This window comes from Monodelphis domestica, chromosome 8 (assembly GCF_027887165.1).
Source record: "Monodelphis domestica isolate mMonDom1 chromosome 8, mMonDom1.pri, whole genome shotgun sequence".
In the NCBI taxonomy this organism is placed as follows: Eukaryota; Metazoa; Chordata; class Mammalia; order Didelphimorphia; family Didelphidae; genus Monodelphis; species Monodelphis domestica.
In genome coordinates this window covers 22,753,085-22,768,392 of record NC_077234.1, presented here as the reverse complement: position 1 = coordinate 22,768,392, position 15,308 = coordinate 22,753,085, and the positions used below count along the sequence as shown (strand labels likewise).

The 15,308-nt window shown below is 37.9% G+C and overlaps 1 long non-coding RNA gene across 2 annotated transcripts in view; it reads right to left on the bottom strand.

The window, feature by feature from the left end:
- Positions 1-267: 267 nt before the first annotated feature.
- LOC103096711 (uncharacterized) overlaps positions 268-15,308 on the bottom strand; it is a 40,316-nt gene continuing 25,275 nt past the window's right edge. For both annotated transcript variants that reach the window (XR_001624469.2, XR_472057.3), the window contains 2 exons: positions 4,785-4,964; positions 268-448 (listed from right to left, as the gene is read on the bottom strand). This is a non-coding gene — a long non-coding RNA (uncharacterized LOC103096711). The remainder of the gene's footprint in view (positions 449-4,784; positions 4,965-15,308) is intronic.

Below are 15,308 nucleotides of genomic sequence, written 5' to 3'. Positions count from 1 at the left end.
TTTGTCAACTTTCTATTCATTATCTGTGTAGTTTATGTGCATTTCCCATCACCCCATTTGAAATGAGGAATAAAGAGTGTGTCATTTTTCATCCTTGCATCTACAACACTTAGCACAATGCCTGGCACATGGCAGATGCCTAATCATCATTTGTTGATTGATCATAGACTGATCCAAAATACTGAGGCTGGGAGCCTACCTGCAAAATCTGTAGAATGTCTACAATGAGACCACTTTGGCTGGAGCGGTAAGGAGTCCTGGAAGCTATTTCTGGAAGCAAGGATTTGCTCTGATTTAATCGAAGGAGCCAGGAACTGAAGGATAAGACTTACTTGAATGCATCCCCTAATGACAAGGGGTATGTATACTTCTGTGTACTTTATGGGTACTTAGTAGTATTCATTGAATGAAGTACAAATCTTGATCCTCAGCAGAAAATGAGTGGACTCTACAAAATGAATAAATAAAATAAATAAATTGTAAAAATGAATAAATGAAAAATGACAAAGATTGTCATGTTAATTTTTGCATAACTCAAACCATGCAAAATTAACAAGCATGTATTTAGCATATGCTATGTCTATCAAGGCCAGGCTCTGAATGAAGGCTGTAAATACAAATACAAGAAAAAAGAAAGTCCTTGCCCTGAGGATTACATTCTAATAAAGAAGACAATCTATAAAAAGAGGCTCAAAAAGGTGCCCACATGAAAGAAGCTTAGATAATTAGGAGTAGAGCATAGAAGGGAGTAAAAGAGTAAAACTGGCTGGCTCGGACATTTTCTCAAAATGGAAACTCCAGAAGGAAGTCACTAATCAGAGTAGGGAACTGCAGGAGCAGAGGGATATTCTAGGGACAGAAGTCTGCTGGAACATGGTGGAAAAGTCCAGAAGTCTTTTACTGTGTTGTTTATCAAGTATAATCCACAAGATGTTCATTCTATCTTGTACTGAAAGCACAAAGAGCTCAATTCAGGCATCTTAATATCATCTCTAAATCACTGGCCTCACTTTCCTCATCCTATACACTATTTGTCTTCCATTATGGGCAGCTGGAAAAGCTAACAATTGTCAAAGAGTGTGTTTTAGTGATTCCCTCACTAGATTAACATAATTCCTTCAATTCCATTCAACAAGCACTTAGTAACCATCTATTGTGTGCCAGCCACTGTCCTAGGTGCTGAAGATTCAAAGGAAAAAAATGAACAGTTGCCAAGCCTGTATATTTTGACTACAGGGATACAACTTGTGTGGAGTAAAATGAAATCCAGAGGTATTTCTTCATTGTGAAATGAAACTTTCAGTGAGGAAACTCCCTCTATTAATCCTTTTTAAAAAATCAATTCTGATTTGGCATTTAGAATCTTTTTAAAATTTTATTTAATTGATTAATTTAGAGTATTTTTCCAGGATTACAAAAATCATGTTCTTTCCCTCCCTTCCCCCCACTCCCTCCCACAGCCAACATGCAATTCCACTGGATTTTACATGAGTCCTTGATTAACACCTATTTCCATATTATTGATATTTGCACTAGGTTGATCATTTAAGGTCTATAACCCCAATCATATCCCCATTGAACCATGTGATCAAGCAGTTGTTTTTCTTCTGTGTTTCTACTCCCACAGTTCTTTCTCTGAATGTAGATAATATTCTTTCTCATAAGTCCTTCAAAATTGTCCTGGATCATTGCATTGCTACTCATAGAGAAGTCCATCACAATTGAATGTACCACAGTGTATCTATCAGTCTCTGTATATAATGTTCTCCTGGTTCTGCTCCTTTCACTCTGCATCACTTCCTGGAGGTCATTCCAGTTCACATAGAATTCCTCCAGTTCATTGTTTCTTTGAGCACAATAGTATTCCATCACCCTCCCATACTACAATGTGTTCAGCCATTCCCCAATTGAAGGGCATCCCCTCATTTTCTAATTTTTGCCATCACAAAGAGTACAGCTATGAATATTCTTGTACATTTTCCTTATTATCTCTTTGGGGGTATAAACCCAGCAGTTCTATGGATGGATCAAAGGACACTCCTTGTCTTTTAAAGCCCTTTGGGCATAGTTCCAAATTGGCATTTAGAATCTTAAAGAGCTACCTGGGTCCCTTAGTATTATAAATGGTAGAGCACATCCTGTTATAAGGCAGAATCCAACTGGAGGGGTCATGAAAGGCTTGGTGTAGGAGGTAGTAATTGAGGTGTGGTTTAAAGAAAACTAGGTGTTCTTAAAGATGGAAATGAGGAGGGTGAGCATCCCAAGTTTGGAAGACATCCTGAACAAAGGCATGGAGACAGCCTATTGGGAAGTACAGAATAATGTGTTACAAATGATCATCCCCCCTCTGTAGGGAACTAATTCTCTTCAATAGTAATTCCTACTCCATAAGGATAAAGGATTGGGTCTTAAATGGTTTTAATCACTTGTAATTGAGTAGAGCACACAGCAGTAAGTCACTCAGAAACCATGGAGCTAAAGATGTACCTCATAATCTGCACTTGAAAAAAAAAGAATTTTTATAAAAGTGTAGATGTCCAATGCCATTTCAGGTTAGCCAGAAAGATAATCATGTAAAATAAATTGAAATAAATATAAAAAAAAGTCTTCAAACTAGCAGGTCAGAAGGAAGTGGGTCTTTTGGTGATGACCTCCTCACTCATTCTTTACACAGGGTCATTAAGCCCATTTTTAACTCACTTTCCTGAATCATTTGAGCTAAGCTGTTATTTTGTCTCTTAAAATGAAATCTCTCAGATTCTTTTTATATAAAAGCAACATTAATATTTTACATTCATTTTCTGCTCAATCTAGGCTCCTTTATTTCTACAGAACCTCAAAAAAGGATCAGGTCCAGCATATTACATAATAAAACATATGCATCTTTGTCTCTTTGTGAATAATACAGTCATTTTAATCTTTGGGGCTATGACTAGGAAGCTAAACAGCATCTTCATTTATTGAATTTTCTAACCTAGGCTCACCAAAAAAAAAATGACAAGATGAAAGAGAATTCTCCAACTCCTTCTAAGAATGACTCCTACTTTGAAGTATTCCCATTAGAAATTGATTAAAATATGTTTTTTCTCCTTTCTGCCATCCATCTAAAATTGTCACAACAGCTTCATATTAGATAGTTACTCCGTAAAACTACAACTCAACCAGTCCAACCCCTCCCCTATTTTCAGTTACCTACAGTCTAGGAACGCTGACACCAGGCCACAACCGCACCTCCCGTAACAACTGGAGTCCCATGCCCCATGTGCCACAAACTTTGAGCCTCAGGCTTTGGACTTCAAAGCCACATGAGGGTACATCAATAGATGATAATGCACAAAGACAATAGTCATTCTCTGTCACCGAGGGATTATCACTATATACAGTCCAGGAACCCATGCCTCCTCATTTTGAAGGAGAAAAAGAGTGACAACCAGTGCTTCAATCTATTTCTTATGGCAAAGGCATGGACTAAGTATTCCTGTGATAATAAATTTATAGCCAAAAGTCACCTAGAATAAGTCTTTTTTTTTATATGAGGAGAGTAAGTGACTTAGTAATATAATGGCCAGGACAGATTTTTGAACCCACTTTTTTGCACTTTGGATCTAACAATCTCACCACTATACAAAAACAGAAAAGTAGCATCTATGTTGCCCTCCAGAATCATTATTGATCATCTATCTTGTGATGATGAGAAGTAAGATTGCTTCTCAGATGACAGTCCTACAGTCCACTGCTGGCACTATTCTTGAATCAATCTTTTGACAAAGATTTATTAAGTGCCTGCTATGGACCAGGCACTGTGATAAGTGGTATGCTGTCCATTGGGACAGCTTTCTCTTCAGGAGTCTACCCATCCTAGCATGAAGTTCAATGGGAATGCATGAAAGACACCAATTCACTTTGAGAAAATCAATCACAACACTCTGCTGAGCCAGCTTCTTCCAGTATACTCCAGTGTACTACTACTCATAACTAGATAGGACTGGCAAAAGATATGATGATCATTTCAGGGCACTAAGTTCCATTTGTAAGCACCTGATTCAATTCATTATGTCATGTTCAAGTCATCAAAAAAGAATTAATAGGAAACACTACTTAACGAAGGAAAGAGCACCAAACTTGAAGTTAGGAGAAACTCAGTTCTTACTCCTAGCTCTTCTTAATTAGCTGTGTGACTTTGAATAAGTCATTTCATTTCTAAGTCTCAGTTTCTTTATACATATATGCACATTTGTGAGACTGGAAGGAATTGAAAAAGTCCAACAGTCTCATTTTGTAGAATGAGGAAATTGAGACTCAGGGAAATGAAGACAATTGCCCAAAGTCACATCAACACTAAGGAATCCAAGGCAGGATATGAATCTGGTTATCTATTTCCAAATCTAGGACTCTTTCCATAAAATTAAGACCCCCCCCCAAATGGGGTAAGACCAATTGATCTAAAATCCCTTCCAGACTGTGTTTTGCTGGATAATATATGTATAATTTAGATCAAATTGCTTACCATCTCAGGTAGGAGGAAAGAAAGTGGGGTAAGGATCCGATTTGGATCTTACAATTTTGGAAACTCTATGTTGAAAATTGTTATTACATGTAATTGGTAAAATAAAATATTTAAATAAATGTATAAAATCCTTATATAATATATAATAGAAAAATGGGAAAAAAAATCTTCCAAGTCTGACAGCCAGTGATTTAAACTGTAAACCAAATGATTTCTACAGAGTAAACAGGGAAGAAAACATGATGAACTTCAACATTCCTACCTAATGAATTCCTACCTTTTGGCCTGTCCCACCCTGTCCTAGGGATGTCTTCAGTCTCCAATTAAGTCAAGAGTATGTTTGCTTTAGGATATGGATGACAGCAGAGAAGAAGTGCCATGGAGGGGTCAAATCACAGACAATCAGATGGTTATCTTGATGCCTGGTTCGCCATTCCTGCTTCATTTTGTGCACTTTCTGAAAGCAGAGAATATTCCATTATTGTGTTTCTATCCTCAGTGTCTGGCACACAGTAGACAATAAATAAATATTTGTTAGTGATTGATTGATTAGGACTTTGTTTCCTAGGGTTGTCTATTTAATTGTAGTGAAGCAGGTCTGTCTGCTAGTTTCACAATGCTTTTTAGCATGATGTTTTCAGTGATGACAAATGCCTTCAATGATAATGAAAATGGCATCATGGTCAGTGATTGCACTGATGGTAAATTATTTAATTTGGAAAGGCTATTAGCCAGAACTAAAGTGGAGGGAGAATTAATGCACAATTTTCTGTTCCCAGATGATTGTACACTCAATGCAGCCTCTGCTACTGAGGTGAAACAGAGAATGGATCAATTCACTGCTGCTTCTGCTAATTTTGGTCAGATGATTTAATACCAAGAAAACATAGGTTCTATAAGACTAGGAGTTGTTTTTTGTGGGGCAGGGGGGGTGGAATAAATAAAAAAGACAAAGAATTGGTTAATTTGATTTTTTAAAAATAAAGAAAAAATCAAATAATCAGTATCAAAAATGATAAAAGTGAATTCACCACCAAGGAAGAGGAAATTAAAGCAATCATTAGGAGCTACTTTGTCCAATTATGTGCCAATAAACCTGACAATCTAAATTAAGTGGATGAATATTTACAAAAATACAGATTGCTTAACAAAATCTTAACAAAAGAGGAGATAGAATCCTTAAATAATCCCATCTCAGAAAAAGGAATTGAAAAAGGCATCAATGAACTCCATAAGAAAAAAATCCCAAGTGCCAGATGGATTCACAAGTGAATTCTATCAAAAATTTAAAGAACAGACTCAATACTACATACATTTTTTTGGAAAAATAGACAGAGAAGGAATCCTACCAAATTATTTTTATGAGACAAACATGGCATTGTTATCTAAGCCAAGAAGAGCAAAAACAGAGAAAGAAAAATACGAACCAATTTCATTAATGAATTTAGATGCAAATTTTTTTAATAAAATACTAGCAAGGAGACTACAGCAACATATCATAAGGATCATTCACTATGACCAGGTGAGATTTATAACAAGAATGCAAGGATGGTTTAATATTGGGGAAATTATCCATATAATTGACCATATCAGTAACCAAACTAACAGGAATAACATGATAATCTCAATAGATGCAGAAAAAGCCTTCAACAAAATACAACACCCATTCTTATTAGAAACACTAGAAAGCATAGAAATAAATGGCTTGTTACTTACAATGATAAGTAATATTTACCTAAACCTTAAGGAAGTATCATTTGCAATAGAGCAAGTTAGAAGCCTTCCCAGTAAGATCAGGAGTAAAGTAAGGATGCCCATCATCACCTCTGTTATTTAATATTGTACTAGATGTGCTAGTTTTAACAAATAGAGAAGAAAAAGAAATTTGAAGGGATTAAAATAGGCAATAAGGAAACTAACCCATCACTCTTTGCACATGATATGATGGTATACCTAGAGAATCTTAAAGAATCAACTAAAAAACTTGTTAAAATAATTAATAACTTTAGTAAATTTGCAGGATACAAAATAAATCACACAAATTATAATCAGTTTTATACATTACCAACAAAGTCCAGCAACAAAAGAAATAGAGATTCCATTCAAAATCACTCTATACAACATAAAATACCTGTGAATCTACTTGCCAAGGAAAACATGATAATTATATGAACACAATTACAAATATTTTCACACAAAGTCAGTTCTAAAAAACTGAAAAAATACTAGTTGCTGCTAATGGGCAGACTGAGCTAACATAAGAAAAATGGCAATCCTATCTAAATTTATTTATTCAGTGCCTTATTAATCAAACTACCAAATAACTATTTTATAGAACTAGAAAAATAATAACAAATTTTATCTGGAAGAACAAAAGGTTAAAGAACTAATGAGGGGAAAATGTGAAGGGAAAATGTGAAGGAAGGTGGCCTAGCGGTACAGATCTCAAATTGTACTATAGCAGAAATCATCACAACAATCTGGTGCTAGCTAAGAAATAGAATTGGTAGATCAATGGAGTAGATTAGATACATAATATACTAGGGGAAAATGGCCTTAGCAACCTAGTGTGATAAACTCAAATATCCCAGCTCTTAGAATAAGAACTCACTTTTTAACAAAACCTGCTGGGAAAATTGGAAAACAGTATGACAGAAGTTACAAATAGATCAATATCCCTCACCCTTTACCGAGATAAGGTCAAAATGGATATATTATATAGAAATAAAAAGTGATACTACAACTTAATTAGGGAAATGCAAAATAGTTTACTTGGAATATCTTTGGAGAAGGGAAGGATTTGTGACCAAACAAGAGATAGAGAGTATTGTGATATGTAAAATGGATAATTTTGATTATATAAATTAAAAGGGTTTTGTACAAGCAAGGCAAGATTAGAAGGGAAACAATGGATTGGGAAAAAATCTCTGATAAAAATCTAATTTTCTAAATTTATGAAGAACTAAGTCAAATTTATTAGAAAATATGCTATTACTCAGTTGATAAATGGTCAAAGGATATATAAACAAGCAATTTTCAGATAAAGAAATCAAAGCCATCAATAATCATTTGAAAAATGTTCTAAATTACTCTTGATTAGAGAAATGCAAATTAAAACAACTTTGAGGTACCACCTCCCACCTTTCAGATTGACCAATATGGCAATAAAGGAAAGTGGCAAATGTTGGAGGGGATGAGGCAAAATTGAGACATTAATGCATTGTTGGTGGATTTGTGAACTTATCCAATCATTCCAGAGATCAATTTGGAGTTGTGCCCAATGGGCTATAAAACTGCAAACCCTTTGATCTGGAATAATAAAAAAGGGGTATAGAACCTACTTGTACAAAAATATTTGGAATTGGAAATGGAGGAGATTTCCATCAATTAGGGAATGACTAACAAATTGTGGTACAAGCTATAAGAAATGATAAGCAAGATGATTTCAGAAAAAGCTGGAAAGATCAACAGGAACTGATGCAAAGCAAAATAAACAATTGGGAGACATTGTACACAATAACAGCAATATTGTGTGATGGTTATCTTTGAAAACTTGGCTACTCTCAATGCAATGATCTGGGACAATCCTGAAAGACCTATGATGGGGAAAACTATCTACCTCGAGAAAAAGAATGATTGGAGCTGTCTTTCACATCAGTTTATTTATGGTTATATTTTGGGGTTTTGGTGATGTATGAGTGTGTTCTTACAACAATGACTGATACGGAAGCATGATTTGTATGACAATAAAAATAAATCTAAAAAGTAAATAATAAACATTTTAAAAATTATAAGAAATGGATAAATAAAATGAAGTAATATTTTGGATTAACAAAATATAAAACAAACAAAAAATTCATAGGTTCTCTACCAGGCAGCATTGCACCATCCATACATGGAACCATCAATTACAGCAAATGGAGGAATTTTGAATGTTGTGGATAAATTCATTTACTTTGGTGGAATACTTTCCAAGGATGTACACATCGATAATGAGGTTGATGTACAAAATGTTGACCCAGCTCAGTGTTTGGGAGGCTCCAAAGGAAAATGTGAAAGAAGAATTTTTAGACTGCCTACCAAACTGAAGGTCTACAGAACCATTGTGCCAACCTCATTTTTATATGCCTGTGAAATCTGGACACACTACCAGCTCCATGACAGGAAATTGAGTCACTTCTATTAAAATTGTTTTAGAAAGATTCTGAAGATCATCTGGCAAGATGAGGTAGCAGACACTGGAGTCCTTTCTTGATCTGAACTGTCAAGCATTTAACCTCTACTACAGAGAGCACAACTCCAAAAGGCTAGCCACATTGTTTGCATGCCAAACATGTGTGCCTATCAGGCTATTTTACAGAGACTTCAAGCAAGGCAAGTGCTCACATGAATATCAGCAGAAACCAGGAAAGAACATTCTCAAGCTCTCTCTGAAGAACTTTGCTACTGATTCTGGGACATGGGAGACACTGGCACAGGACCATCCAGTCTGGTGTGCCCTCATCAAAGAAGGTACTATGTTTTTTAAGCAAAGCAGAATTTCCTTAGTTCCAAAAAATGTTGAAATGCACAAATTTAGACACATTTCTATCTCAAATGTTCATAGAACTATTTTAAATTATTTAATTGATTTGTTTGTTACATTAAAATAGTCAGCTAAATCCATCGCTTCCTTCTTCCTGTGACCCCATTAGAGAAGGTATCATTTGAAATAAATAAGACTATATATTGCTTATTTCTATTTATCAGTTCTTTCTCTTTCTTTTTCACATGGGCTACTTCTGCCCTGGTTGTTCTGAGCTCAAATTGGTCTGATCAGCCACACTAGGACACACTGTACTTTGACTCAACATAGTGATGTCATTTCAGTCCTCTTCAAGTACAAAGGACAACAACAAACCAACTTAATTATTTTTAAATGGTTTGTATTGATTTTGTTTCTTTGTTCCTGTGGGAAGGCTTTTTTTTTGTTTTTGTATTTATACTGTTGTACTTTCCCAACTATCTCCTGCCCTCAGCAATAAATACCTCTCTTATGGTAAAGAAGCATGAAATAAAATTAGATGAAATAAAATGGGTACATTGACCACATCCAATTGCATATTCTTCATTCCACACCCAAAGTTCAGTTCCTCTATATCTGAAGTAGGGGTAAAGTTTCATCATAAATCCTCTGGAATTGAGGATTTTTATGATGATGACCTCAATTCTATTCACCTTCTTCCTGAGCCGAGGGAGAGGGGAAAGGATAAGAGTAGAGGCAACTGAGAAGGAATCTCATCTGTCTTTGACAGAGGCCAATGTGGACATCTCTTGAGACTGGATCCATCCTGATTCTGCACCTCCTTCCCCACCACCATGATTAGAAAGATGCCATGGATAGCTCGATTCTTCCCTGGATTTACATCTCCTGCTTCGAACCCACCCACATATATATTTTTAAGTGTTTCAATTTCTGTCCCTATTGCCTGCTCCCTTCACCTCCAGCATCCAGTGAGACAAAGAGCAGTACCAGACAATTCATCCATTATAATAGAATCCTTTTTAAATTTTTTTTTATTTAACAGAAAACAGCTTGTCTCCTTAACAGTAGAACGCAAAGTGACAGAAAATAAATGAGTTTCTAAATTTAAAATGCGTATTATGTTGCCAAGGCAACCAAGGAGACACAATTATATAAAGCAAATAAGCCCCCTCCGAAGAACAATCATCAAGTAAATACTGGAAATCAACTGATCCCGGAAATGGAAGTTACTAAAAGAAATTACAGCGTGGAGAGCCCACCATTGGTGGAGTGTCCGGGCAGCATCTGTAACACCCAGCTTCTTAATGGCCCCCTTACCTCCGCAGAACTGAGCACATTAAAGAATTTGCTGTTTGATAGTGAGACTGGAAAAGCTTAAGTGGCCTCCAGAAGGGGCATGATGACCCTCCTCAGATTTGTCATATGACAAGGAAGTTGCTATGGTAACTCCCTATTTCCCTGCCACCAAGTTGACCCTTCTGTCTTCATTTCATTTCAAACTCCAGACACACACACAGCATCATTGGTTTCATCAAGAGCATAAATGATGGCTGCATATATGCAAAAGGCAGTATTGAAATTAAAACAGTCATAGAAGGGAATCATTTTCCAAGGCCAGACAGATGTGGTCCTTTGTTTAAAAGGACCTGTTTCGGCATTTTGAGAACCAACACAGTGTATGAATAAAGAACTGATCTCAAGGCCAGAAAAATATGAGTTCAAATCTTGCCTTTGATATACACTGACTGGGTGACACGAGGAAGTTACTTAAACTGTTCTAGACTCAACGTGTCAAACCATTTGTGGTCTGCCACACTCCTGAGTAGGGACTGAGCAAGATCAAAATGTAATTCTTATCTGCTTCTAATGGGGTGAGATATTAATTTTTAAAAAGAAATTATATAAATGTGATTTTCTAAGTGAATCTGGGACCATCAGGAATCCCAACATACAGGTTAGGGCCCCTTTTTCTATATGAGTTTGACACCACTGCTCTCAGGAATTCTCAAAGTTGCAGAAAAGGTGCCAATCTGTACTAGTAGAGGAAGTTCCCTCATCAAGAGATTTGCACACAGATCCAGTCCTACTAACTGCATTGATTGATCTTCTGGCTCCCTTGTCTCTTCTCTGCTCCTGGCAGCTAAGTGGCTCAGTGAACAGAGAACTAAGCCTGGTGGTAGGACCTGGGTTCAAATCTGGACTCAGACACTGCACTTCCTAGCTGCATGACCCTGGGCAAGTCACTCAGCACCCCCAGTTGCCCATCCTTTACCAGTCTTTTGTCTTGGAACAGATTCTTAAATCAGTTCTAAGACATATCAGTTCCAAGACAGAAGGTAACCATTAAAAAAAAAAAGACTTTCCAGAGACTATGCTATTCAGACACAATGGCATGCATTGCCCAGTCACTCTCTAGTTATTTAACCCAAGGAAAGTCACTTTACCACTCTACCTCAGTTTCCTCATCTGTGAATTGGCCATAATATTAGCACCTACCCTACAGGGCTGTTATGAAAGTCAAATGAATTGGCATATATGTAAAGCACTTTGTCAACTTCATAGTGAGGTAGGAGCAGTAGCAACAGTGGTGATGGCGATGGTGGTTGTTCATCCTTCATTTTTTGAAGAGAACCAATGACTTCACCAGGTGATGACTTGCCAGTGAGTTAGGCTGAGATGCACAAAGTCATCAGCCTCACTCTCTCATCCAGACTCGCCAATGTCCAGCCACAGGACAAAAGTCAATGTGGCTGGCAATGGCCTGGGATGAACTAGATGGCCTCAGCTTCTACTGCAGGTGACCAAGTTCTAAACAACTCCATAGTGCTTGCTTGAGCCACCTTCATGGCCACAGGACCAAACTGTTGTCATCCACCCATTGTGCTGGGGTAAACCTTCCTGTGGAATTGGAGTAGACATCCTCTAACTCCCCAATGGGGTGGAGACCCACCAATTAGACCCCCTCTACCTGCTTTAGCCTCTCTGCCAAGTTGGGTTTCCCATGGCCACAGGTGAGAGTTGGGAGAAAGGTGGACAGGAAAAGTAGATGAGCAGCCTGGAAAGGGCTCGTGAGGCAAGCTCTGCCACACAGAAAGTGCTGGTCCTCCCTGAATACTCCACCCATCCTGGTAATGATAGCAGGCTCATTAAGGAAAGTTTTCCTCGGATTTGACAACTGACTGGAGCCTTGAAAGAAACTTTATTCTCAGAAACAGAGGCAAAGAAAGACAGGGGATGACTTGTTCAGTCAGAGTCAGAAAGGGGAACGCCTAGTTCAGTGACTGGCAAATAAGCCAGTTTCTCTGAAAGGAAAACTGCTGTGCTGCATGGAGCAGATTGATGGGACTTGTGTGGAAAGCTAGGCTAGAACCCGACTGTGGAAGGATGTGGATGCCAAAATGGAGTCTGAATGCTCTCTCTAAGAGAATCAAAAGCTCCTGTGGCTTCTTGAGTAGGCCAGTGACCCCAAAAATCCAAGACTTTAGGAAAATCCTTTTGGAAGTTGTGTGGAGAATAAATTGGAGAGGGGAGAACTTTGAGGTCAGGAGATCCATTAAGAAGCAATCTCTGGAGCAGCCACATGGTTCTGTAGATTGAGAGCTAGGTCTAGAGATGAGAGGTCTTAGGTTCAAATCTAGCCTCAGAAATATTCTTAATTAAATAAAAATTTCCAAATTAAAAAGAAAAAAAATCAAGCCTCAGACACTTCCTAGCCATGTGACCCTGGGCAAGTCACTTAATCCCCATTATTTATCCCTTGTCAATACACAGTATTGATATACAATGGAAGGTGAGGGTTTAAAAAGAAAAAAAAGAAAAAAGCAATCTCAATAGCCCATGTGAGAAATGATGAGAGTTGAACTAGAGTGATGGCTACGTGAGAAGACAGAGGTCCTAGGAAATGATTCAAAGGCACATTTCTGTGTCAGTGCACCTTGGACACTAGCTCTATTATAAATGACAAACCCTGGTTTTTCTGGAGTGTAACTTGCAGGTATCTTCTATGGCATTTTGCAAATGATTTGCGGTGCCTATTTCCAAGTTCCTACATCAGCTGACAAGGAAGAAAAAGGTACATTATCCGCTTCTCCCTGCACATAGTTCAGGATGTCATCTCCCCATCCTGAAATAACACTTAGCTTGTTCTGAACAAAATATGAAAGAAGGGATAAAAAATAACCAAAAAGGATAAGATGGTCCTTAAAAAATAAAATAAAAAAACAAAATAAAAAATTAGGAAAATGAAAATATGAGGTAGTACTTGGTGATGGGGAAAAATGCTTTCATTGCTGGGGAATGATGGAGAAATGTAATACCTTGAGTTCTTTCTGCCCGGCCCTTGTAATTTCACACATGCGTTAGGGATCATAATTATACTGACATTGTCTCTCACAGTTCTTTGGGGGAAAATGCAATTTAAAGTCAATGGGAAAATAAAAATGTTTTCAGGGAAATGGGAATGGCTGGTACTCCATATGATGCCACTTGTTAGAAAAATGTTTATCAATAGAATTCTACATCCTGGTTGATCCTAGCAGAGAATCATTCATCACAGTCGACCTCGATGCAATATTTTGACAAGGCTACTTAAGCAGAGGGCTGATTTGCCTGCCCAGTAGACTCTGGGCCAGAGCTGAAGGCTCAGAGATGGATTTCTTGTCCCTTTAGACAAGAGGCACTTCAGGACTCTCCAGATTGTAATCGAGTACTTTGAATGTGAGCAAAAGTGACCATCTAGATGAATGCGGGCCAGAAAAGGAATGTCGTTTACTACCTACCCAATAAGGGGGCACCGGCTTTTTATATAAGGGGGAGTCCACCATTCTCCAAGGCAGTCCTTTCAACTTTAGGGTAGCTTCAATTGCTAGGATGTTCCTTGCTGCAGTCAAGCCCAAATATTGTTATTCAGTTTCCTCCTCAGATTCCTGGATCTGCCAAACAGAACAAGTCTCATCTCTTCTCCATATGACCATCCTTCAGCAACTGAAAGAGAACTTTCAGGCCATGCTCCCCCCCTTCCCAGTCTTCTCATCTCTGAACAGTCTAACTCTGTTAGATTCCACAGATATTCATTAAACACATTTTATGAGATAACTTGGGGCAGCTAGGTAGTACAGTGGATAGAGCACTGCATTTGGAATAGGGAAGAAATCTGGCCTCAGAGTATTCCTAGCTGAATGACCCTGGACAAGTCATTTATCCCTGTAGGCTTCGATTTCCTCATCTGTCCAATGAAATGGAGAAATAAATGACAAGTCACTCCAGTATCTTTGCCAAGAAAACCCCAAATGGGGTCATAAAGAGTCAGACACAACTAAAAATGATGTGGGCTGACAGTGGGCAGTAAGAGGTGGCAATGGACCCTCCTACTAAGTGTGAGTAAGTACAAGTAAGGCAACAAGACCCTCATATTCTGAAATCTGGAATTTCTCACTAGTTAGCACTCATTAAACAGCAACTGCAAAACCTATAGTTTCAGCATTAGTCAAGCATGAATTGTAGATTGTTCAATTATCCATTCTGTGTACTGGACCTGCAACATTCTATATTAGGTATCAGCTTTGTGTTCTTAGAAATAATTAATTACCTCTAGTGGTCCTCCAATGTACCTCATACCCACGTCCCCAGTTCCCGCCATGTTTCCACTCTAGAAGGGAAGCAAGACCTCTTCTGCATTGACAAATGATGACAAGGTAGACAATGGAGGAACATGGAACCTAGGCATGCTCCTTATTCCCTGTGGCAACAAACCCCAAAACATGCTTCCACTTGAGTTTGGAAAAGGAGATGCTTTGCCACTAAACCCCAATAAATAAGCCTACCCTGATCCACAGGGTGTTGAAGCTGCCATTCTACAGTGGAAGCTGCCACTCCATACTTTCAGCTCCAAAGAGGCTACTCTACTATCCCCTGGGCTCATCTATCAGTCCTAAGACTACCTGGTTAACTCCTCGACTATTCCACCAGCTATTATGCCACCATAAACCCCCTCTTCTTCAAATAAAATTCTTTTCTTACTTCTAGATTGAATGGAGTTTGAGTATCTCCTTCTTGGGGCAAGACCCTGCTACAAACTTGAGTGTGTTTCTCCCACATCCAAATGACTTAACAACAACATGTCATAATTTATAGAAAATCCTTTGAAAACCTTAATGTGCTTAAATGCTACCTGATATTGTTTCTCTATGCCAGGCACTGTGTTGGATGCTGGAATTGTAAAGACAAAAATAAGAAGCTGTCCCTGCCCTCCAGGGAGGACAGACCTTCCTCCTATTT